Genomic DNA, 15,588 nt, shown 5'->3' with positions numbered 1-15,588 from the left:
TACAGGAGAGCCAGGGCCTACTTTACACCATACAGTCCACACAGTGCTACAGGAAAGTCAGGAACAATTTCACAGCCTACAGGACACAATGAACTGCAGGAGACCCAGTGACACCTTTACACCCTACAGGCCACACAGTACTACAGGAGAGACAATTGTACCTCTCTCTTGTAACCTGCGGGCACCAGGTGCATTGTCAGGAGAAGCTGACGCATCAGTAACTGAGGAATCCCAGCTAACGAAACGCCACCCAGCCCGTGCCAGGCCAGTCGGGTCCCTCTATGTGTCCCATCTGTGACTCCGGATCATAAATAACCTCCAGAGCTCAGGCCTGTGGTTCCTCTGTCATAGGGCCTGTGGTAACGGCGACCATTTTGCACCTGGGTCACTTTAGGTTGTGAATTTAATATAGTGAAAATAACCTCGTTAACAAGCAAGATCATACGAATGCTGCCATTTTGACTTTTGACTAAACATAACGTACCTCGGCTATGTTATAACATCCTTTACAGTACATAAGACAGCATTTGTATTTCACGTTCAAGGGGCCCATCAAAGCCACGCTAAATAACCATGATGAAACAATCTGAAATCAACGACCCAGTTTCAAGAGAGGGTATTGTTGCTCATGATTGTCTGAGCACTGTCGCAAAGCTTCCTGGGATTTTACATGCTTTCACTATGTTATACAGGTGTGAAAGCAGAGATCTTTATAGTATCGTATATGGCAAAAAAAAAATTAATGAAAATGCTGCATGTTGCTGAATAATTTTAATTCTGAAAACATGGCTCAAAACTGATATTTCACTTTAAATAATTAAAAAATATATATTAGTTCACTTTATGTTTTTCATTGGTCCAGATGGTTTTCTGTGCAATGACTGATATTTTGGATATTGAGAGAAATCTCTAATGACCTGGTTGCAGGGTGGTTCATTTAGTAAAGGCACCACACCTCACAGCCTCTGGTTGAATCTGGACCATGCCAGTGTCAACTGTGGCTCAATACACACTCAGAAAAACGAGTTCTTTGGCTTGTCTTCAAAGGGAAATCCTTTTTAGTGCATTATGGAACCCTCTATAGTAGGTGTGAAAAGTGTGAAAGCTCCTAGATTTAAACATTTTGCCCAACAAAGAACCCTTGACTAAATAGAGCTCCTCTATGAAGACAGGAGAGGAGTCTTCTGAGAACGTAGGGCAACGTGCAACTGTCGATTGCATCACCTGGGGAACGGGAGGGTTCAGTCAGATTGGGTTCTATCCAGCAAACCCTGCTGGTCAACTGGGTGCCCATAGATTGCAGTCAAAGCTGCCTATGAAAGCACTTCCTCTGACTCTACTGTGACAGCATAGCTGCAGTCCGCAGCGTGAAAAGAAGCAGCTGGCGACACCACGTGTTTTGGAGAACCATGGATGTCTACACACTTCCAAATAGGCGGAGTTTCTCAGAAGAACGTGGCTGCGTCTGCAGACGATCGGCCATTTTAAATTGGAGTGGGAATTGGATATGCTCAGCTCCATGTTGGGCGTCAAATTTATAGAAAGAAAAAATTTTACAAGCCATTTTAACGCTAGCTGGTAATCAGAAACACAAAATGAATAAAGATAAATAAATAAATAAATAAAGTCCAGAAAGTGAACTATCAATTTAATAATATTTAAATCAGAATACATTTATTTTCTACAACTTTTGTACAAGTTCTGTGCGTCCCTTCAACCGAGAAAATAATAACGTGATGAATCCATATTACTTGTTGTGACAAGAGTAATTTTTCACCTCAGTGCCTTTAAGTACGAGGCAGAATATGCTCGCCACAAATAAAGAGTTGGACTAATAAATCCTGGAGGAAAACAAACACAAAAAAGCACTTTGAAAAAGACAGGTTACTGTGCTGCGAGACGGCAGCCAGCGGGAGCTCTGCTGCTCACGCACTGCAGCGTCAGCCGAAAATACTCAAACAACGCGCCGCTCAAGCTCTCCTTAAGTGCTGCTCGCTGGTATAAATTTGCCTTAAGGTACAGATAGTGCACGTAGTACATTAAAATGCATTGCTATATACATGCAAGTAGTTTCTTTACTCTGCTTCCCCACCACAAGCGTTTAAGAGGTCGCATGCAAGAAAGACGATGTGTACAGGCACAAATAATGCATTGAACTGATTCTTAACAGACAGACCCCCAGACAGGGGCAATTAGAGTCTGTCCTTAGTCACAGTGGAACAATAAGTCTGGTTATGAAATAATGGTATTTCATTATTTAAAAACAAATTGCTTTCTGCACAGCTATGAAAATGTATCTTTCTCTAGAAATGTCAGGGCACTGGGCAGGACTGTACTCTTTCATGGGGAAATAACTCAAGGTGAACTTTACGGAAGTTGTACTTTGTCACTTCTTGGTGTTAGTCGGTAATTATGAAGTAAATTATTACGTGCTGGAAAGAGTGATTGAATGATTGCAGAGGGCTATGGCTCAGAGTGCCTGCGTGCCTTTTGTTTACATTGCCTTTAGCCATTTTGCGCAACATCGTAAAGCATAAATTGCGCTTCATAAATAAAGCTGAGCAAATAAAATATTTTGCAGGGAATAGCTGCCCGGGTCCACGCCTACACTAAGCCTCAGTGTAGTTCAGCTCCCGAATCATCAGTTTAATCACATCGCATACCGTGGGCCAAAGGCGGCTCTGATACAACACCGCGCGCGCATCAGCGTGAGCTGGGTTAAGTCCCACCCCGCTGAGCCTAACCTCATCTTCCCTGCAGCTACGTCTAAGTCCTTTAGTTTATGTTCGCGTGACTCACTGACTGGTAGCTCAGAACATTATTTATCATCCTTCGATCAGTTTTTCTCATTTTAATTACCAGTGTTTAATTCCTAGACATAGTCGAGACTTAATTCCCTGTGTGCTGTCCCCTCCCCACAACATTTCCCTAATTTATCAAGGTAATTATAGGCACCTCTGGCCCTGGGATGGAGGAATGAACTACCTCTCTGCTCACAATAACTGAGCCTGCAATATTGGACTCTAAGTAGCTTAAAAGGGGTGTTTGCATTTTTGATGAAGGGTCTTCAACAGAGTCAGAGGGCAGTGGTGACTGCTACCAGCAAAGAGTGGTTCCTGCACCAGCAGTAGTGAAAGGGTGAACCCTGCTCGCCATCTAGTGGTGAAGGGAGGTACTGCCGCACACTCCTGAGGGAGCTACCCCTCGAGTCAATCCGTTAGCGATTTACTCAGAGAGCAACCAACCTGTTTCTTAAAGCCACTTCCAGAGTCGCATCTGAAAGCCCTCTCAGATTCAAAGGGTTGCTCGAGGAGCAACAGGGATGGATTCGCCACCGCGGCTCTGCGTGGGTTCGCGGTTCGCGGTCAAACAGTCGCGGTTTTTTTGCGGTTTTCGTTTCAGAGAGCGGGCCGAGGGAGACGGGGAGCGGCGGGCGCCCACGCGCGATGACACACGCAGCCGGCGCCCACAAACAGCGCTACCGCTGAGGGAGCCGCCGTAACGGGCCACCGGCGATCGCGCGAAGCCGCCGAAATTAAATGCTACTTAGCCGTAATAAACACGAGGCTCCGAGTGATGATAATGGAACTCGCGCTAACGATAATCGCCCTCGGCTCCGTAACCTGGGCGCGTCTCTTAATCACGAGCGAGAGGCCCTGCGTCTGCTCAGCCGACGCGCTGGCTCCACACGCGCGCTCACGTACCGCGCGCCACTTCTGATATAGGTAAATTATTGCAGCAATTACAACTACCCTGTAGCTCATTCATAACCGCTACGTACCTACGTTTCTTGTTAAAATAATTGGCATGGGAACCAGGTTTGCTGCGCTCGTAATTGTACAGGTTTTCTCAATGACCTTTGCCCAAACCAGAACCCTGTCACCTAACTCAACGCTGTGGCTTTCTCTAAGTGCAGCAAATGCATATTTATGATTTATAAAACGTAATTATGCAGATGAAAGTTGATGACTTAGTGTGAAGAATACATTTTTAATAAATGACATGTTTTGGTAAACTACCTGCACTGTATTGTAAAACTGTGCAGGGGCTTAACAGATCTGGTTTGACAGTAGTGAAGAACCTTGCAGTAAATGTACGCATCACTGTCTACCTCCTGTCCTGCGGTACGAAACCCTTAAATGCGCCAGTCGCAGCTACGTAAAATGAACAGCCAATCAATAAAAATCAATCGCCATTTAATTTGCTGCTCCAGACAAACAGGAAAATCACCTCAGAGCTCCGCGCAGAACACATCAGAGAGAAGAAGTTCAAAAGAATCACTGTAACAAACTGACGAGGCAGCGGAGCAGAACAGGCAAGCCACGCTACGCCATCTTGTGAACGAGTTCAAATGCGCTCAGGCGACGAAGCACACCTGCTAAAGAAGCATGGGCAGGTACTGCGGGCAACATGTCAGACGACTTCCCTTCAGACTTGAGTAAACGAAAATCAATAAAAGAACTATCCATAGCTAGTCCTTCTCTCGCCTCATCAACAAAAAAAATGTAAATAAATAAATAAATTGTTCCGTTATGTAAAAGCACAGCCGAAGCTACGATCCCAGCATGCAACGGCGTCACCTATCAAATTGCATAACCCTCGTTTCTCTGCCTTGGGCCTGCTCGACAGCGACGCTGAAATGAATCTAAGAGTGATTATTTAAAAACAAAAAAAATAAATTTAGCTTAATCCTCGAGAGCTGCGCTTAATGCTGACATAATTAATGTAGGCAGCCTGAAAGCAAACAGACCTGACATCCAGCAGCAGGCATCGGGTGAACGTGAGCGAGGCGGGGAGGAGAGTCTGTATTGATAAACGCTTAATCCCCGCCCAGCGCCGCTGACCCGCTTAATCCAGGTGATTAATCACCAGCCCCATGGGGTGCTAATTGAAAAAAAATAAAATAAACGCCTTTCCCGTGATTCGCTCTCCTCGGACACGCTCGAGAAATGCCATCACCTCATTGGAGGACATGGAAGCTAGGGAATATATTTAAACAAACTGACCAGAGAAGTAGAGAGACATTGAGAGTATAAGCTACATTACCCTCTGGGGCAAAGTCTTGTTTCAGTAGCATGCCAATGCCCATATATCCCCCCTCCATTGCCTCTGCTCAAAATCGCCTCTCGTTGCTGTATCAGAGAACTGTTGAAATTCTGCTCCTCTCAGATTCTTACAATGGGGCTGTTAGTCAAATGTCTCTCTGTTTCCATGGAATTAGCTACCTAGTTACAGTAGTTAATTAGAGGGGGCACGGAGAGTGTAGCTTCCCAGGCAATGGCAGGGACTGAGAGACGCTACGCTAACTTATTGTGCGCAGTGGGGCCTTGTGCCAAATTTGCAATTGTAATGCGTGATTATTAGATGAGCCAAATCAATGTTCTGAACCCAAGCCCGGACAGACTAAATCTGTGGTATTATCTCTCCAGTGGGGACGTCCAATTTATTTATGTATTTATGCAGTTAATTAATTACCTGGCAGATGGTGTCACAAGGTGACCAATGTCAGGTGCATTAATATGCCAGTCATAACTGGGACATGGAGCAGGAACACGAAGCGCTGGCTGCCTCACAGTAACACTGGTAAACTGCAGCAACATAATCTTTTGTTTTAGCACAGTCATGGATCCAAGCTATAATCTTTAAAAGCTGCATCCAGTGCCAGTGTCTTGTTAAACTGCACATAGTGCTGGACAGTGGTGGCACAACAGAATGGCTCTGCAGTGTGTCTCTGCAATGAGCTATACTTTTCAAAGCACTGCTTGTGCTTATTGTGAGCTCAGACGCGTATGAATATTAATATGCTTCGAACACCAACGGAGGAGGCAATGGTTTTAACACCATTCCCACCACTCCCTTACAACACCATCAAATGATTCAAAAACACCACCTGTATGACTGGCTTAAATCTGCCACCTGTTTGACTCGCGTCCATGTAAGCGTTTCCAGCAGCAGGTATCGTCTCTTCCAGGTGAACAAAAGCCTTGGACAGAAAGCAGAGGACTGAACAAAGACCCATTATCTAAACCGGTTCTGCGCGGTTCTGTGCCCGTCACGCGGGTACAGCTCCTGTTCCAAAAAAACAAAAAAACAAAACAAAAAAAACACGGGTTTGAAGCGTTCAGCGCTGGAAACTGCATGGCTTTATTATTGCCCCAAAGCGCTCACGTCTTTAAAATAACCTTTTTCTCGGAAATAAGACACGCATCCCTTTGTAGCAGAGTGGGCTCCTTGTAGATGCTAGGGAGTTCTGAAATGTGAAAGTCAGGGGGCACAGAAATCAATAAGCTATTTTAAATCTTCCCCGTGATTCCCGTTGCCGTGCCGATTCGCCGTGTCTTCAGTTTTCTGTGAAAGCTCGAGAGGCCAAGCGGTGTAGGAGTGGCAGGAAGTCACGGACAGAACGCGGCAGGAAGGGTTTCAGATTTTTTTTTTTTAGTAGCACGAGCAGGGCATCTCTAAACTGGTCCCACAGATATTATGTAAAGCTGGACAGAGAACGTCAGAGTAGTCAGTCCAGCTCTGTGATATAATGACTTCTGCGTGCTGTAAATAGTCTCCTTTGGGCCACATTTGTGTTTCCTCCTTTCCTTCTTAACCACTGCATTCGGTTTGGGTCAAACGGACATTTTAAACTCAGCAAAAGTGGAACGGCACCATTGAGAGATGTATTTCATAACCATTGACTGTAAATTCAGTTCTCGTGTTTTCTTTGTATTTGTTGTTCATCCTGTGTGTTTGTACTTCACGCCCTTTTGCCTATATGGCTTCAGTGAATATAATAAGAGAAAGATGAAAAATAATTGAAAACGTCAGTTCAGAACAATAAATATTAGTAATCGACTGCACAAAAACCTTGTTTCGTTTTCATTTTTCACTGATAAACATGTTTATGCCAGTGTTCCGGGGGACCCACTGTGTATGCTGGCTTTTGTTCCAACCATAGTTACAATCTCTCTATTGTAATGAGCTGCCATTTGTTCTTACTTTGACTTTTTTCCATCTATTGAAGTATGAATTACCCTCTTAAAACCACATTATGTCAGAAATAGCTATTTATGACCATAAAAATGAATATAGCCCACATTCACATCCCAGGGATTTCAATCGGTCAGACCAACTTTTTTTTTAAATTACTGTACTGAATGTACTATATGGCAAATGATTCTAATTGTATGAGGTTCAATTTTTAATTGGTTCAATTACAAACTGACAAGTGAAATAAGTTGGCTTCCATTTGCTCAGAGTGTGGAAACCTCTGTAAAATGAATGGAGTTTACTGACAGGAAATGGCAACAAGCCAAACCTCCACGGTGTTAAAATACGTTTAACCACACAATTATGGTAGAACACATTTTCAACAACCTTAATTGATTAAGAGATTGACCATGACAAAAACCAGCATACACAGCAGGTACCTGGGACCAGGGTTGAGAGAACACTGCTTTATGCTCCTCTATACCTTCACAATGAAGGGTTAAACACAGAAGTCATTTGTCATGTGTGTGTGATTGTGTGTGTGTGTGTGTGTGTGTGTGTGTGTGTGATTGTGCATGCAGGTGTATGTTCTTGTGCGTGTGCACGTGTGTGCATGACTGAGAATCACTGTGTGTGTGTGTGTCTGTCTGTCTTTGGTGCGATATGCCTGTGTTCATGCACGCTGCCCTCCATGGCATGTCAATGACATCATGCTCTCTTGCCCATCGCCAGACCCCCATTCACCGGAATGGAAACAGGAAACAAGTGATTAAAGAACAAAAGGAGAGAGCGCATCGCGTCGAAGACAGTGAGCGTGTGGTGCTGTCCGTGGTGCTGAAACTGCACCAAACCAGGTCCTTACTGTTAAACACATTAAATGTGCCTATATCTACAAAGGAATTGTATGTATAAATAGTTCCATGTGCAAAACAATAATAATAATAATAATAATAATAATAATAATAATAATTCCAGTATCCAGCGCTTTTCCATGGTGCTCAAACTGGTACAAATAAGACTGCTTCACCTGCTGTAAAAATGTGTGTGCGCATGTGTGTGTGCGTGTGTCCGTGTGCGTGTGTGTGTGACTGAATTGTGCACATTGTACTCAGTTGTAAAGAGAGGGGTTTTGTACAGTTTGAACTGTCTGAGCATTTTTTTTTTGCATTAATAATCTTTTCCCGCTTTGGTGCACATCATATCCTACTTTCCTTTCATTTCCTGTCAAAATTTACGCTACATTGCTTGTAATACGCATTATAATTTATGAATATTCAGACTGTCATGTCAAATTTGCTTCAAATTAAATTCACACCACCGGTTCAGTACCTGCACCAGGTTTTTTAGAATTCCGTAATATAGTACCATTTTGAAAGAGAATTTTATTTTTGAAAGACTTGATTTATGCGGGGATTTCCTTGCGAGTAAGACTCGCGCTGGAGCATTAATGCCTCTATTTACCATGAATGCATACGTAATAACTGATTTCAATCATCGTTTTGTCCTTACCTTTGAAATACAAATTATCGCAAGCGTGCCTGAACACAAAACCTATTTTTGCATTCTTGAATAATTTTTGGTGATTGCTGAACTGTTGCAGAGATGAATCCACACTGAGTAATTTCTGTTTTTGCTGTTGTTTTTGTAAATTATTTTAATTGGCATGCTTGAAATTGTCAATCAGATAATAAACAAACTGTTCATAAAATACTTGGAAGCCGCTGACGCTAAAAGCAGTGCACGTCCTTTGTCAGTGACTGATTAATGACTAAAGATGTCTGTAATCATTTCTGGGAAGGACCTTGCTTGCCTTAGTGCACTGCTGCAACCTGTCCTCATGAAAATGAACATACTGCCTGTTCAATTAAAATACACAAAGCCATACACACACACACGCACGCATGCGCGCGCGCACACACACACACACACACACACACTCTCTAATCTGGCCTTTGAGGCCAGTAGTTACCGCTGGTTTTTCCACCTGAAAGTTAATTGATCGATGAATGCCACTGATTGGCCAGAGATCTCTCTCACCTGGTGTTCCAGCTTTAAATCAGTCCTGATTGGAGGGGATTAATGAAAACCAGCAGTGCTACTGGCCCTGACAGCCTGATTTGAGTCTCCCTGAAACCCATGAGCATCAAACATCAACCAGCAGAAGCAGTTTCCTAAAGAAGAGTGGCCCAGAATTAATCTGATCCGATGCAAGAGACTGATAAACTCATATTCAGAAAACAATTACTTCAAGTTTATTGATGCCAAAGGGGGTACTACAAAGTACAGAACCATGGGGTACACTTACTTTTCACCAAAGGCTTCTGCATGTTGGCTTATATTGGTTGAATAAATAAAGACATTAAAAGTAAAAGTCGATAGTAAGTAAAATAAGTTCAGTGTTACTCGTCACATGAGGTTTGATTTATCTGTCAGGACTTGGTGAGGACTAGGTGAATGTTAGTTACATCGTAATATGTAAAACCACAGAATTGGAAAAGGGTGTACTTCATTTTTCAAATCACTGTATGTATAAATTCTCTCTCTGCCAGCCTGTTTCCCTTTCATTTTTTATAACTTTTTAATTTGTAATGTTCATTCATTTATTTACTGTTGTTATGGCAACAGTGGCAAATCTTATGAACAAGCAAGGCAGGCAACTGCCTGGAGCCCTGAGCATTTGGAGGACCCCCCCAAGGGCTGAGCTTCAGGAGTTTTGGGTAGCGCGATGACAGTGGAAGTCGGTCACAGCAGGGCCTCACGGGATTTTAATTCTGCCCAGGGCCCTCCCCAGTTTCTAGAATCACCTCTGAATGGCAACTTAAATACATCTAATATACAACATCATAATGATCTGTCTGGATGGGTAAGGTTTACTTATAAACCCTTTACACATTCTGCTTGTTTACAACTATTTCAATGTTTTTTTTTTTTTAAAGCTTTTCTATGTTTATACACAGTAAATCGAACCCTGGCCGAGCTCTAGCGCCGCTGAATGGGCTATCGCCTCAGCACACAGTCTCACAGCGGCGACTACGTTCGACGCGCGGCAGTAACGGTTTTTTTACGACGCTCCGAACTTCCTGGCGCACTCGATCGGGTGAGTAGCCCACGGCGCACGTACGCGCGCTCGCCAAAGACCCGTGCCGCTCCGCGCGGCGGCGCTCTCCCAAACCGCCGCCGATAAAGGAAATGGCCGAAAAAAACATCCCGCCGCTCCGCCCGGGAGGCACGCCGGGGAGTTCGCCGATTTCGCTTTGCGTTGCCACGGCAACAGGACCTTCGCGACCGCACAAAACGACAGACCGGAGAAGTTGTTTAAAACGTGGGCTACTTTGGAAAAAAAGACGATGAAGGCCGTCTAAAAAACGGAGAGAGAGCGAGCGCCGAGCCGGACGGCGGCGTGCGTGAGCAGCCGCGCGCCGCGGACCTCGGAATGAGAGAGCGGAGAGAGAGTCTGATCGCCCGTCGCGGAGCTGCGACGCCCGTTGTGGCGTAACACGGGTTTGCGGTTCAGCAGCCCGAAATTGAAAAAGAGAACAATGCGACTCTCATTCTGGAGCTTGACATTTTAAATTAGCTTGTTTATCATTTTCATTTAACCGGCAGGTCAACTGAGAACCCGGCACTCTTTAGCAACAAGGACCTGGGGAATCGCAGTGGAGGAAAAGAGAGCGATTTCAGAGCCAAACAGCTTGTCTCCGAACATACAGCTATTTTTGTGGTTCTCTGATCAGAACAAAAGGGCTAACATGGCTACGAATGAGCACAGTACCATTAGCATCGCTAAAGTTCTACTGAGAGAGAGAGAGAGAGGGGGAGAGAGAGAGAGAGAGAGAGAGAGAGAGAGAGAGAGAGAGAGCTACAGCTCATGTACTGTAGGAAACAAGCACACAGTTGGGCCTGTTTTCAGTCTGTTGATCTCTCTCCTCGTCCCCACCACAGATGCTCTGTCTCTCGAGTGTCTGGAGAGTGAAGTTACTGTTTGTGACGGGTCTGTGCTAAATATCCTGCAGTTGGATTGGTCCAAGATGGTTTTAGCCAGAATTATGCTTTAGGTCAATAATTGAAATGGCTTGAATCGATGCTTCCAAATGGAGCCCTGCCTACACTAAATTCTATGATTCACTGAAGAACAAACACCATTAGTTCATTAGAAAAGTACAGCTCCGGAAGTTGGGCAGGCTTATCTCAGTTTGTTAAGCTGGTCTGGCTCACAGTACCATAACATTATAGGCAACCTGGCCAGGTTCACAGTACCATAAAGAGCTTGGCAAGTGGTACTAGCTCTCCCCCAACTCAGTTGCACACTACATGCTAATCTGTCAATTCAAAGCATGGAGAATACATTACATAATATAGGCACAAGTATGTTACATACTCCATTACAAAATGCATCAATCATTCCTCTGTCTGCACATGCAGGTTGCACCTTACAGCACCTTAGAGTAAACATTTTACAGTCCATTCTACTGCATGTCTGTAATTACTTGTAAAACCCTGGCGAATGCTGTCATAAATGAACTAAAATATATTTCAGTGGTTCTAGATCCTAACACGGCACCATCAGTTTATTAAATGTTACTTGTAATTTTTATGTTGTTGGTCAAACTAATATAAAGGGGTTGGTTCCCAGTAGAATGTCAGTGTGGTAAAGATCATTAACCCTACCAGGCAACCTCCGCCTCGACGCACGTCTTTATTATAAGCTGTTTGTGAATTCATTTACCGAACCATTATGCAAATATGTCCGATGGAGGAAGGATCTTTGTAATGTGAACACTGATGCCATACTAAACAGGCAGTCAGCCCCCGAGTTCCTTATTCTCAGCTTTGTATCTACAGGAGGTGCTAGACAGTAACAGTAGCTTCTTGGGCTATACTAGTTTATGAATAATCATGCAGATGTGTCTCCAAGGACAGAATGTCCATCGCCACCAGTATTCAGTATTCACGCCCCTTCATGAATATTCATAAGACGTATCGCATTACTTTCAGCTTCAACGGTAGGGGAACAGAACATTTCTTCAGTGTAATAAATGCTGCTGAGTACCTGGCCAAGCTGGGGAGGCTGCAGGTCAACCTGAAAAACAGCTGACGCTTTTAAAAGAACGGAGAGGAAGTGGCAGTCCCGCGAGGCCGACGTGATTGGCCGAGCCCGCGCGCGGCAGCCGCGGCGCGCTCGAGCCGACCCCCGGCGCGGACCTTCCTCCGAAGCGATCGCTCACGATCAAATTACCCAGGATGCCCAGGGGAGGAGGCGGCCCGGTTCGCGCGCGGGGGTTTCCGGGGAAACGCATACATCAGGCGGCTCCGGGCCCCGTGCGGCAGTGATGCCGTAATCAGGCAGGGAACAGCCATTCATTACAGCGGCTCTGTGATTAAACCCTCTCCCCTGCAGCCCGGCCAGATTAAATCACCCCCCCCCCCCCCCCCCCGCCTCCCCGCCACCCCGCCACCCCGCCACCAGCACCCTCAGCTCCTCCCCTCGCCCCCAGGGTGCAGGAGGTTATTCAGTCTAACCGCAAAGGGGCTTTGCTCTCAATGGTTACCTTTCCTTTATTCCATTCCATTATTTATTGTTTTGTCTGGAAAAAGTTCTTAGAGCCACATATGAAAAGAACTTTGCAAAGTATTTGTAATTATCATCATTGTTATTGTTATTATTATTATTATTATGTAACAAGTTTAGCCAGTATTAGTTTTATGGTCTCTGGTTATTGTAGGCTCCTGACTGACAGGATATCAGGAGCGGGACCCATCAACGTTTAAAGCAAAGACATGGCGGCAGCAGCGCCACGAGCTGTCAGCAGGGGGCGCCGGGCCCGACAGGCCTACGCCGCGCAGAATCAAAGCGGCGGATCCCCCTCCCGCGGCAGCGCGGACGGCCGACATCAAGGCCTCGCCCGGAGCAGGAAGACGGCCCCGTCTCATACCCGCTCGACTTCCTGCCGGAGGGAACCGCCCCCCCCGGGGAAAACGCTGGTCTCGACCCGCCGGGCGAGGGCTCGCTGCGGCCGCCACGCGTCTCAGCCAGACCTTCCACCGCAGCCGTGATTTCTTAAAATGGAGGTCAGTGGTCTCTTACATCCTTTAATTGATTTTTCCCGGTAAATATTTCATTTGCCGATGCTGAGAGAGTCGTAGAGCTCCAGGCACAGCGGATTGGATCCTTTCCCAAAACAATTGTAAGGTGGCGCGTATTGTAAGCTAGCGTTTACATAATGAACGTAATATAATGGTAATATAATATTTGCACGTTTGTAATCTTATGTTGCTGTGAATGTTTATTGCGTAGTTGTGAAGCAATGTACACGCTGTTTCCACACACGCGCACACACACACACACACACACGGTTTTCTCCACAGACGCACCCCTCAAACACACTTGTTTCTCCATGCGTCTGGGGTGCATCTCTCTGTGCCGTACGAATGCGAGCTCAGCCAGCAGGAGAGAGAGAAGCAGGAGCCAGACCTTTGAAAGACGCGCGTGTTTGCCCGGGCCTCTCTCCGTTAATGAGGAGGGGGCTCGCGCGGCTTTGGCGCTGCGTGGCGCTGCGCTGATACTTTGTCACTGTTTGCAGAGATTCTTTTTGATCAGAAAATCTCTTTGTTAAACATTGCACAGCCTACTGCTGAAGTCATGCACTCACTCGTCCCCCCCCCCCCCTCCCAGCACAGGCCCCCACAGGGGCTGTGTTCCTGGGAGGCCGGCAAGACTGCCAAATAGCCCTCTCCGTGTCTATCAACTCTAAAAAATGGGCGTAAACCCTTATCGTGAGTGTACATAAATGATATGCTAGTAATACCTAGCTTAATGTTACGAAGGACAAGCACACTGCCATGTCCCATGTCCTATGAACTCTGTTACTGTAAACTGGTTATAAAATCTTTGTACGTTTATGAAAATGGTCTGTGGGCATGTGACGCTTAACCCTTTGACGATGATGTTTTTTCAAAATTCTATGTCAGTGTTCTAGAACTCCATTGCTTTCAGGTACCAGTAGTGATTGTTACATCAGCATTAGAAGGGGGCCATTTTGAACATTCTAACCGCAGATTTGTGATCTTTCATCTTTAAGGGTTAATAAGGTGTTATTGATACTACACAAGATACACTTATAAGTCGTCATTTTCTATGCCTGGGGTTGATTAGGGGTTAGCATTTCATAGCATTTCTCGCATCCTGTTTGTGCGTGTGTCAGACTGGAAGGTGAGAGATGGGCTTACCCTGCAGGATGAGTGTCGATGAGTTTCCAGCTCTGCACGTTACCCTGGAGACAGAGGATAGAGAGTCAGCGCGGGTTACTTAGTAACATGTTACTCAGATCAACCGTGACATCACAGGGGCTGTTGTGGTGAAATGTTCCTTTCTCATCAGTACTCTGTCATGGCTATAGAGGATTTTGTAGATGTCCCTGGAGAAGCACTTTAGTCCTGTGGGTGAAATGAGGACAGTCCCGAGGGGATTCGTTCCAAATTATCCGTTTTTTTTTTTTTTGTGCGTTCCAGTTATAAATAAAAGAATAATAAATAGAGTGTGAGGTAAATGACTGACCGCCAAATCGCAGCGGGACGAGGACGGCAGAGCCATTAACGCGCAGTAGAAACGCAGAACCGCTCACAGGCAGCTAGAACGCACCGACTGCAGTAAGATCGCAGCACGTCATCCACAAAACACAGACAAACTTTTCAGCCATGTTCATTTTAAGGAACTAATTTTGTGATCCAGTATCTGTGCATCTTTGTAATAGTGACTCGAATGTGCCATCTCCATTGGCATCTCCATGGAACAGAAGGTATAAAAACCACAGCCGTGTTTCAGCCACCCCCCTCCCCCCTCCCCCCTCCCCCCTCCACTGCAGCCCTGTAGAGCTGCCAGAGAGGAGAGAGCTTGCATCCATTAGTTCAGCGACAGGCTCTGTACAGCGCAGAGGGATGTTTACGGATATTTACTGACACCATGCAGGGCGAGCGCCACAGCTCCAGGGTAAAACGGCTGTGCCGCGACTGGGATTTGAACCCGTGGCCCCCGGGTTAATAATGACATCGCATTTTTTGCGACGCTGGCTGCTCTCGCCGCCCGCCCTGTTTACACACGAACATACACAAACCACGGAGTTAAAAGCCCTATCGGAGCCCGATTAGTTTCACTGAGGGAGGTTACGTCATTTAAGTGATACCCGCGGGATGCGTGATCTTAATGCAGCAGGAATCTGCAACATCTGTAGTTTTTACAAGTTCGGAAAGTAAAAACACCGGGGCGAATTATCTTCCGTGTTCTGCTGCACTCAGCGGTCTTTTAGTAACGGCAATCCAGTTTGACTGGCCCCTGCAGTAACGTAACTGCAAATGAAAAAAAGTTTGCCTCGGTTTTTGGTGACCGGGAATCAGATTTGAACTAGCCGCTTCCCTTGCAGTGAGAAACGTTTACATTTTGGGCCATCTGTGGTCATTTCTGAGGAGTTACACACAGAACAGACGACACATCCTGAAAACCCTATTACAGCAGAGTCCAGCGTAAAACCAGCCCGGCTGGAGTAAGCGCTGAAGAGGGACTCAGAGCTGCATCGTGTCCTGTGGAAGGGACTCTGGGAGCAGTGATGGAACACC

At 45.7% G+C, this 15,588-nt stretch overlaps 1 long non-coding RNA gene across 1 annotated transcript in view; it reads right to left on the bottom strand.

Moving 5' to 3' along the window:
- Window positions 1-14,252, bottom strand: part of LOC118217372 — a 44,501-nt gene extending 30,249 nt beyond the window's left edge. Inside the window, exon 1 of the long non-coding RNA XR_004763167.1 lies at window positions 14,206-14,252. This is a non-coding gene — a long non-coding RNA (uncharacterized LOC118217372). The remainder of the gene's footprint in view (window positions 1-14,205) is intronic.
- Window positions 14,253-15,588: the final 1,336 nt, after the last annotated feature.

Source organism: Anguilla anguilla, chromosome 17, assembly GCF_013347855.1.
Source record: "Anguilla anguilla isolate fAngAng1 chromosome 17, fAngAng1.pri, whole genome shotgun sequence".
NCBI classification, from domain to species: domain Eukaryota; kingdom Metazoa; phylum Chordata; class Actinopteri; order Anguilliformes; family Anguillidae; genus Anguilla; species Anguilla anguilla.
This window is presented reverse-complemented; position numbering and strand designations above follow the sequence as displayed.